We start from the raw sequence: 10,732 nt of genomic DNA, 5'->3' as shown, positions 1-10,732 counted from the left end.
CATACCCTGATTGCAGTCCATTAAGAAATCATTTATGGTTAGCTTAGTAAGCAGATGAAGATTTAAAAATCTTCCCAAAAATTCCATTCGAATGTTTTTTACACAGTTGACAGTTCTTAAGAAGGGTGAACACAGTTTCTTGACACACAATATGGAAAGGTTTATTGGCCTTAATCTTCCCCACACAAGTTTTACATTATCTGGAAGGTTAGACTGTCACAGAGGCGAAGCGCTGTGAGGCGGGCTGAGGGCAGCGCTCACACGTCCTTCTCTTGCGCAGCTGGTCTGCGACCTCGCTAGTTTTTACCCGAATTAGCATGGTGGCCGGGAAGGTGGGCTTCTTCTTATCGAGTGGCGGGTTTGGGATACAGACAATAAGGATGTTATTTTTCCCTGTTCGAGTACACGGCATATTGGGTGGGATCAGAACATTCAATAGTATGTTACCTAAATTGGTATCAGCGCACACCAAGAGCTGCGTCTTCTGGTTAGGCTGTGGACTTTAAATGCAGGGTACCCACACCCTTCTCTTTAAATTCATTGTCTTTCTTGTAAAATAGTTTACACTTTTTGGAGTAGAAAGCATCCTCCTCTTTCACTTCAGTGGTCACCACCTGGGGGGGGGGGCTCGTCCTTCTCCTTCTCCACCTTTGAATTCATTATTACCACCTTCTGCTTGATTATCGGTTTTAGCAGAAAATGGTGAAGCCACGGGTTTACTCTGGGCAGTATCTCTGCCAAATAAGCTGGAGTTTCCAGGGGAAAAGGAAAATCCAGAGCTTACTGAGCTCAAAACAGAGCTGTTGATCCTCTTGCCAAAACTAAACGAGGCGCTCGCGGCTTCTTGGGCTGGGTCTGTCTTTTCAGAAACACCCTCCACCTTCTTCTTGGATGTGTCCTCAGCCTTGCCCCCATGAACGTCGCCTCCTGGTGGAGTTTTGCTGAACCAAGTAGGGAAGGGGGCTGTGTTTCCACTGACAGCCTGCTAGTTGCACTTTCAGAACCACTGCTGCCGCTGGCCGCCTGCTGCTGCTGGATAGACGCCAAGTACTTCTCATGGTCTTTAAAGATGGGTGTCAGGTCACAGAGGGGGTTGGTGTTTACGTGCTGCACGATCCAGTCCCGAACCAAGCAGATCAAGGCAGCCAACTGCTTGGGCAGGCTCCCCCCACCCCCAGGAAGCGCCGCTGGAAGCCGGGCTGGAGGAGGGCTGCTGAGCGCTGCAATGGTTTTGGCAGCGGAAAGCTTCTTACCAACCAAGGCAGTAGGACCTTTTGCAGCAAAGGAACCGAAGGCTGCGTGGGCGCTGGCGAAGGGAGAGGTGCTGGTGGTGCTGGATCCATTTGACGGTCCTTCCTGAGGCTTTCCCGGGGCACCCTTCAAATCTAGAAAATCCTCCTCCTCCAGAAGGCACTACCAGGCCTTTAAAAGCTCCTCCGCTATCAGATTCAAAGCCAACACTTCTGCGCTTTGCTTTCTTTATGGCTCTGTTCTTCAAGACTTCCTCACTGGCCACTGAGAATGTCCCCACCTCTTCAGCCTCATCTTCTTGATCCCAGTTCCTGTCAATTTCTTCTCAGCAATTCTTTTGGCCATTTTGTTGAACCTCCCTGGTGCTCGCTGGTGGTGGGCATGGCAGCTTGCAGGGCCCAGCCCCGGGTAGGAAGACCACGCAGTGGTCGGCAAGCCCGGAGCCCCTACCACCATGGCCCTGGGGCCGCTTCCCCCTGATCAGCACCGGGCAGCGCCGCCCGCTCCACCTCAGACCGCTGGGGGCACGGGGCCAGCGCCCTCCACACCGCTATTTTGTAACTCCCTAGTCCTAGTCTTTTTAAGGTAGGTAGATGGATACCTGACTTACACACACACACACACACACACACACACACACACACACACACACACACACGCTTTCTCACTCTGATACTCTGGGGTTTTCCAGCCCTTGTCATCCTAATGTGAAGACCTCACCCATACACACCTACTCCCAATCAGCTTAGATGACCATCAGCCTTGAAGAACACAGGTGGCCAGTCAGGAAGGAGTGGAATGTAAGCTGTATGAGTCTGTGGCTCCAGGTGAGTAAAGGCCAAACACAGAAACATGCGGGCATGACACCAGGTGTGATGGTGCATGCCTGTAATCCAGTACTTGGGAGGCTGAGACAGGAGGACCACAGGCCCAAGGCCAGCACGAGATAATTTAGCAAGACCCTGTTTCAAAATAGAAAGGGTTAGGGAATATAACTCAATGGTAGAGCACCTCTGGACTCAATCTTTTATCACAAGAAAAAAGAAAAGAAATGCTATTAAGCCTTCTGCCATGGCCAGGTGAGCACACCTTTCTCTCCAGGGAGCAGATATGTGCGTAGCACCTGTGAGTGCCGGGGTCCAGCCCTAGCAGAGTCGGGGTTCGTGTGAAGGTGAGGGGGAAAAACCGAGGCCGATGAGAGAAGACGACACACAATTCAAATTCGATCTCCGTTTTATTCGGGATTTGTTACAACTTTTATTCTTCTTTTGTTGGCAGAAAAGCAAGTGCATAGTCATGCAAGCAGGATCTTTAAGGACAGGAAATGTTATTATTTACATACATCAGGGCAGGGTGTCAGACATTTAATTAGTCATAGTATGCTTTGTCTTGAAAGATCCCTGCAGAGGGGAGACCCTCAAGCCTTGGGATTAGCGACGCCAAGTACCCACGAGAGACTTATCCTTGATGCAATGAGCAAAAGGTTTATTAAGGAGCCAGTGCGCACTGGGGTCGTCTCATGACTCACGCAGGAGCTGAGATCGACCCCGAGTGCTAGGGGCTGGGATTATTTAAAGGGAAAAACCGCAAGCTGGGGAGGGGATTGGGCCGGATTACATACGTCAAAGGAAAATTACAAAACCATTTGAAAAGCACAGTCTGGAGTCAAACGTTGGACAAGATGCTAGGTGTGTCCATCTTGTAGTCAGCAGATTTCTGGAACAAGGCGGGCTGACCTGGGGGTCACACTGACCTGGGGGTCACACATTTTTTATCACTGTACCCTTAATCATGATGTTTCCTAAGCTTGTACTTTTCAAACTGCAGCAGAAATATGTCCTAAGCTTGCACTTTTAACCCGTAGCAGAAAGATTTCTCAAATCTGCACTTTAACAGAAATGAGGAACTATTTGCTATGCATTTGGCTAGTTGCTAGGGGCTTTATAATTTTTCATTAGGGTCTTACAGTCTCACTTCATAAAGCTGACTCAAACCTGATCTGATACAGTGGCTCAAACTAAGGTCAGTTTGAACTTAATGTTTGGCTCAATATCTTTATCCTTGGGCTTTGCTGTCTGAGTCTCTCACAAGCCGCTGCCCATCAGTTTTAGTCATAATGTTTGTACATAAAATTCCAATTATACATATTAATCCAAATAATCCTAAAATAATTTTATGAAAGAAAGGAATGCTAGACATACTTCATGGGGGATCTACGTCATTGCGGATCCCCTGATGGAGCTTTCTCAAGATCTACATGAAATTGCTGTGGCATGTGAGCAACCACTGAGAGTGGCCAGCAGCCTGCACCAGCTCTTGGGGGCTGTAACTGATACAATGGTTTAAAATCTTGGCTCCAAATTCGAATAGACAAACTCAGGTTCAAATCCTGGCTCTGCCACTTACTGCAAGGCCCCCGGTGATATTTAATGCTTTCTTTTTTTTTTCTTTTTTTTTCTTTTTTTTTTGGTACTGGGGTAGAACCCAGGGGCATTTTACCTCCGAACTATACCCCCAGCCCTATTTCTTTATTCTTTTATTTTATTTTTTTTGAAACAGGGTCTCACTGAGTTGCAGAGGGCCTCACTAAGTAGCTGAGGCTGTCCGCGAACCACGATCCTCCTGTCTCAGCCTCCCAAATGCTGGGATGACAAGCGTGCGCCACCACGCCCGGCTTGTTTAATGCTTTCTAAGCCTCATTTTCCTCTGCAATAAAAATCAATCGCAGTAACCACCTCCCAATGTCAAGAGGACTGAGAGGTGGCGAGAGGGAGCACCCAGCAGAGAGCAAAGGCTCCGTGGACAGGCCTTGTTATTCCACCATCTGAATTTCCTTCGGGACCACAGAATACAGGTCAGGAAGGAGGGCTCCCTCGGGTGGGGATGAGGGAGCTAGAGCCCAGAGACCAACAGTGATTGCCCAACGTCACACTGCATGTTATTGGCACTAGCACTGAGAGCCGTGCTTTGCACAAAAGGAACTTGTAATCTGTGTGTACCTGAGGCACGTATGTATCTGGGAAAGATGGGGGTCACCCGACCAAAGAAGCAGCAATGAAAGCCCTGAGGCCTCCTCTCCCACAAGCTGGGCTGCCTGGGGAGCCTGGCCTCCATCCCGTGTCCTCCAACTCCTGCCAAGAAGGCTGTGAGGAAGCAGAGGGCAAAGATACAAAAGGTGGCACACAGCTGAAACCCACTACTTGGGAGGCTGAGACAGGAGGATAGCAGGTTCAAAGACAGCCTCAGCAACGTAGTGAGACTCTCAGCAATCTAGGGAGATTTTGTTTTGTTTCAAAATAAAAAGGGGGAGCTGGGGTGTAGCTCAGAGGTAGAATGCCCCTGAGTTCAATCCCCAGTACCCTCCCCAAAAAGAATTACAGAAAGGCACCTTGAATCTCCTCAGCCCAGTATTTATTAGCAATGGTCTTAATCTCTCTGAGCCCAGTTTTCTCTGTAAAGTAGAGCTGCTGTGACCATCCCCTGCTCCTGGCACAGGATCTGGAACAAGCATTACAAAGAAATGGAAAACACTGTTGTTCTCTTCAAAGGTAAAACAAGAATTGCTCCCAGGGATGTAATGACCTTGGTCAAGGAAATGCACTGGCAAACCTCCTTCCCCACACTGTCAAGGCAGGGAACTCCCCCAGGACACGGGTACAGACTGGTGACAAGACCTGGGAGCAAGAAGGAAGTTACTTTGAGTCAACTGAGGACAGGAGCAGTTTTGTCCCTGGGAAAAGAGGAGAGGTGGAGAGAGAAGTCAAGGAAGAGGCTGGGGATGCAGGGATGCAGGGATGCAGAGATGTAGGGATGCAGGGATGCAGAGATACAGGGATGCAGGGATGCAGAGATACAGGGATGCAGAGATGCAGGGATGCAGGGATGCAGAAGCTCCCTCCTCCCCAGAGTCCTCCAGAGCTCCATCAATTACTTGGCTCCAGGAGTACTAGAAGTGAGTAGTTTAGGGGAAAGTAGTGGAAGACCGACTCCACATTGAGTATAACATGCCTGGGAGCCAACCGAACGGAAGTGGGTGGGAGAGAGAGTTGGTGGCTGTGGAAGTTGGACCAGCACTGGAGGCATTGCTAAGGAGCTGTGTGGAGGAGAGCAAAAACAGAGGACAGGAACCAGAAGCAGGCATGGACTCGTGGGAGGGATTTTATTTTATTTTATTTTATTTTATTTACTGCACTGAGGATTGAGCCCAGGGGCACTCTACCTCAGAGCTCTACCTCCAGCCCTTTTTATTTTGAAACAGAGTCTCAATAAGTTGTTGATGGTCTTACTAAGTTGGTGAGGCTGGCCTCAAACCTGTAATCCTCCTGGCTTAGCCTCCCAAGTACTGGGATTCCAGGTGTGCACCACCATGTCCGGGAGGATTTTTATTTTTTATTTATTTTTTATTATTTATTTATTTATTTTTGTGGTACTGGGGTTCCTGGAAGCCCTTCTACCTCTGGGCTACACTCCCAGACCTACTTTTACATTTTTATTTGGAAACAGGGTCTCCTAAGCCAGAGCAGCTGGCTTGGAACCTGCACGATCCTCCTGTCTCTGCCTCCCAAGCATGAGGATTACAAGCGTGCGCCACCACGCCCGGCTGGGAGGATTTTTAAATATGTGAGAATAGAGAGCATGTTTGTGTGATGTGCAAAGTATTCAACCTCTCCAAGCTTTCATTGCCTTCACTATAAGATGGAGGCCGAGACTCTCATGATGTCAGGTTATTGGGAAAATCACAGCAGTTAAAATATGTTAAATGGAGCCGCGAGTGGTGGCGCACGCTTGTAATCCCAGCACTTGGGAGGCTGAGACAGGAGGATCGCACAGGTTCAAAGTCAGCCTCAGCTACTTAGTGAGGCTCTCAGAAACTTAGTGAGACCCTGTTTCCAAATAAAATATAAAATGGGTCTGGGGGTATAGCCCAGAGGTAGAAAGACTCTGGGTTCCACCCCCAGTACCACCAAAAAAAAAAAAAAAAAAAAAATATATATATATATATATATATATATATATATATATATTTATATGTGTGTGTGTGTGTGTGTGTGTTAAATGGTGGTGTAGTTGGTGGCCACGCCTATAATCCCAGTACTTGGGAGACTGAGACAGGAGGATTGCAAGTTCAAGATCAGTTTCAGCAACTTAGTGAGACTCTCAGCAACAGAATGAGACTGTTTCAAAACAAAAAAATTTTAGAAAGTACTGGGGGTACATAGCTCAGAGGTAGAACGCCCCTGGGTTTAATCTCCAATACCAATATGTGGGAGTGCGTGTTAAGTGCCTAGCACCATGTCGGGCTCACAGCACAGACACAATACATATGGCTTCACCAGGATAAAGACTGCTGGAGCCCCACAGATTCTTGCTGGTGATAGCAGGATAAGAGTCAGATGACAGTTCTCAGTTCCCATATTGTCGATTTCGACAACGAAGGAGAAACTGGTGGGGTAAGCATCATGACATGAACAGCAGAATCAAGAACTCTGTGAGCCACACTCAGAACAGAATTTAGACTCAGCACATGGGTTCCTCATCTGAGATGCAGAATCAGGGTGGCTGTCTCCTCCCTGAGGGTGATGCTTAACCCGCACCGCTCTAGATGCAGAGGGATGTTCATCAATCACATCCAATGTGCGCGGCTAAGCCCGCTGAGCCTCCTGGGAAGGGCTGCCTGCGAGGGGCACCGCTTCTGCTCTGCGCTGCTTCCATCCAGGGCTGCAGACCTGGCTGCTAGACATCAACTCAAGACGTTCATACCAAGGCCTAGGGAGTAGGGCGTGGACGTCACTGTCACGAGCCCTTCTAGCTGCTCGATGGGGTCAGGACAACAGAAGAGTGTGTGTGTGTGTGTGTGTGTGTGTGTGTGTGTGTGTGTGTGGTACTGGGGGTGGAACCCAAGGGCTTTTCTACCTTCGGGCTATACTCCCAGACCCTATTTTATACTTTATTTGGAAACAGGGTCTAAGTTGCTGAGAACCTCACTCAGTTGCTGAGGCTGGCTTCGAACCTGTTTGATCCTCCTGTCTCAGCCTCCCAAGCACGGGGATTACAAGCCTGCGCCTCCACGCCCAGCATCAGCAGAAAAATTTAGAGCTGCTGAGAAGCTTTTCTAGTCTGACTTGATCTTGGGAAAAAATTAGTAGGCAGCGTCACCTAGTGGTTGGAAGCCAGAATAACAAGTCTGTTGCTTAAAGGGTTTGCAAACTATGCTAAGCAAGGCTTAGGAGAGAGACTGAGACAGGAGGGTTGAGGTTCGAGGCCAACCTCAGCAACTTAGTGAGGCTCTCAGCAACTTAGTGAGACCCTGTTTCAAAAAATAAAATAATAAATCCAAGCATGGTGGTGCACACTTGTAATCCTAGTACATGGGAGGCTGAGACAGGAGGTTTGCAGGTTTGCGACCAGCCTCAGCTGCTTTAGTGAAGCCCTCTGAAACTTAGTTCAAAAAATAAAGAATAAAAAACAAGACTAGACGTATAGTTCAGAGGTAGAATTCCCCTGGTTTCCATCCCTACTACTACTACTAATAATAATAATAATAATAATAATAATAAATAAAATAAAATAGGCTGGGACTATGGCTCAGAGGTAGAACGTCCCTCCCTGGGTTTAATATCCTGTACCACAGGGGGGAAAAAGGAGAAGGAGACAAGTTTACACTAAGTCCAGCTGCTGAGATGGCCCTTCCCAGTGCCCATATATTCCCACCTCTTCCTCCCACTTTCTCCCCTTTTATAGGGAGCTGAGACTTTCAGAGCACACTGGAGACACAAAGGAAAGAGATCCTGCTCTCATTGAGCTTACCTTTCAGTGGAGAAAAAGAGACCATGCACAAATACGTATACACAGTACCAGGTAACTACAAGAAGAATAAAATAGAGTAAGGGTAATGGTGAGGCAAAAGATAAGTTTATTCTGTTTGCTAAGACCTGCCAAGAAAAACAATTTTAATAAGAATCCCATTTTTATTACACCACTCACCCCAGATTCTGCTTCCAGCATGGAGAATAGACCACCTAGAGCCGGCATGGTGGTGCACACCTGTAATCATAGTACTTGGAAGGCTGAAACAAGAGGATCGCAGGTTCATAGCCACCTAAGCAAGTAGTGAGATTCTCAGCAACCTATAGAGACCCTGCTTCAAAATAAAAACTAAAATAGGGCTGGAGCTATAGCTTGGAGGTAAAATGCCTCTCGGTTCAATCCCCAGTACAAGAAGAAAGAAAAAAAAGACCACCAAACAGACTGGTCATTCTATAAGTAAAAGCTGTCAACTCTGGAAAATTTTAAAAATACAGCTGTGAACTTGAGAGACTTATAAAAGCAGGCAGAAGCCGGGCATGCTGTTCGATGCCCACAATCCCAGTACTTGGGAAGCTGAGACAGGAGGATCTCAGGTTCACAGCCAACGTCAGAATCTTAGCAAAGCCCTCTGTAACTTAGTGAGACCTTGTTTTTTTGTTTGTTTGTTTTTTTTTTAAAGGATAAAATAGGTCTCGGAATGTAGCTCAGAGGTAGAATGCCCCTGGGTTCAATCCCCAGTACCACAGACACAAAAGAAGCAGGCAGATATTGGAGGGGCATTGAAATTGGACTAAGGAAAAAGCATGGAGTGACTTCCTTCCTTTTTACTTCCTTCCTTCCTTCTTCCTTCCTCCTTCCTTCCTTCCTTTCTTCCTTCCTTCCCTTATGCATGTATTTTGGCTTAAGACTGAAGAGTTCTGCTGTTTTGGAGGTGGCGAGGGGGTTGATTGACTACCGGACAAATGAACCAGGGAAGGACCCTGAAGCAGTAGGGAGCAGTGGGGAGTAAAGGGCACCCCAGAAAGCGTACAGTCAGCAAAGGGGGATCTCACGTTCTTTTTATAAGCTTAGTGCAAGTTTCTGGTTGTTCCCCAAATGAGACGTACTTGAAACTGAAAGCAGCTTGCAGTTAAAGCACTGAACCAAGATCTGAGCTGCTGTCCACGGTAGGCATGAATGCTTGCAGTTTGAATCCAAGTTAATCACCTGCCAAAGTAAAAACAGAAAAACTCTTAATGCCAATATGATAGAATCTAGAGCGTCTGGCTGGGTGTGAGGGCACTCTCCTAAAATCCCAGTCCTTGGGAGGCTGAGACAAGAGGAAGCCAGCGTGTGGCAACTTAATAAGACCCTGTTTCAAAATACAAAGAAGTTGGGAGTGTAGTTCAGAGGTAGAATGCCCCTGATTCAATCTTCAGGACTATGGGCGGGGGGAGGAAAGCATGCAAATGTTTTAGATATAAGTTTTATGTAATATAGGAGCCTCAGAAATGAAAACCCAAAGTCCCAGACGAAAGTGTATTTTCTACAGAAGTGTGACTGAAGGTCGACAGTGCGTGTTCCAATGGTAATAAGTTGGGGGGTGGGTACTCAGCAAGGCCTGTTTGTTCAGATTCCTCTGGGCCTCCAGTTTTAGGGTCTTATGACCTACTTTCCCAGAAAGTAGGTCAGAGAATTCTTTTACAGCCATGCTACAGGGGAGAAAGACAAAGTCAGAGAATAACCTTCCTGCCTTCGTGGTTTTCTGAGTTTACTTCAGATTTAAATATTCAGTATGCCAAGGTGCCACATTTGGGGATAGCATAACCTATACCCCATCAAAATCATGTTCTAGTCATCAGTGCCATATATGAGACCACCTCAACACTTTACAGCATAAGGAAATAGCCACTTGTTATCTCACAGTAGTTTTTGTGGGTTAGAAATTTAGGAAAGACGCTGGGCGTGGTGGCGCACGCTTGTAATCCCCGCGCTTGGGAGGCAGAGACAGGAGGATCGCGCAGGTTCGAAGCCAACCGCGCGCGCTGGCTTAGGAGACCCTGTTTCCAAATAAAGATATAAAAATAGGTCTGGGAGTGTAGCCCGGAGGTAGAAGAGCTTCCAGGAACCCCAGTACCACCAAAAAAAGAAAAAGAAAAAGAAAGAAAGAAAAAGAAAAAGAAATTTAGGAAAGAGAAAAAAGAAACTTAGGAAAGATTTGGGAGGCTGAGACAGGAGACTCGCACAGGTTCGAAGCCAGCCTCAGCTACTTAGTGAGGCTCTCAGCAATTCAGTGAGACCCTGTTTCGAAATAAAGTAAACAATAGGTCTGGGAGTATAGACTGGGGGTAGAAAAGCCCCTGGGTTCCACTCTCAGTACCACAAAAAAAAAAAAAAAGGAAAGAAAGGCTGGGTTGGGAGGCACCGCTTAGCATGTCTCATGGAGTTACAGTCAGATTCCTTCTCTGTCTGTCCCAAGTTTTCCTACCATGGCAACCTCGGGGCAGCTGCACTTCAAAAGCTTCTAGAGCAGGAATCTCATAAAGAGCAGCAAGAAGCCGTGTCGCCTCCAGCCCTTAGAATCACTCCACACCCATTCGTTCAGGATGTCGCAGAGATCCAAGGACACAAGCCCGTGCTCCACCTCTGGATGGAGAAACAGCTGGGCGTTTGTGAGCCGCACGGCGGCACAGGC

General features: G+C 47.4%; 1 pseudogene across 1 annotated transcript; it reads right to left on the bottom strand.

Annotated features, from left to right (window-relative positions):
* Positions 1 to 208: 208 nt before the first annotated feature.
* Positions 209 to 1,602, bottom strand: LOC308275662 (nuclear pore complex protein Nup50-like; annotated as a pseudogene). The gene has a single exon. The product of its transcript is annotated as a nuclear pore complex protein Nup50-like (transcript).
* Between the last annotated feature and the right edge of the window lie 9,130 nt (positions 1,603 to 10,732).

This window comes from Muscardinus avellanarius (assembly GCF_963383645.1).
Source record: "Muscardinus avellanarius genome assembly, chromosome: 16".
Taxonomy (NCBI): domain Eukaryota; kingdom Metazoa; phylum Chordata; class Mammalia; order Rodentia; family Gliridae; genus Muscardinus; species Muscardinus avellanarius.
This window is presented reverse-complemented; position numbering and strand designations above follow the sequence as displayed.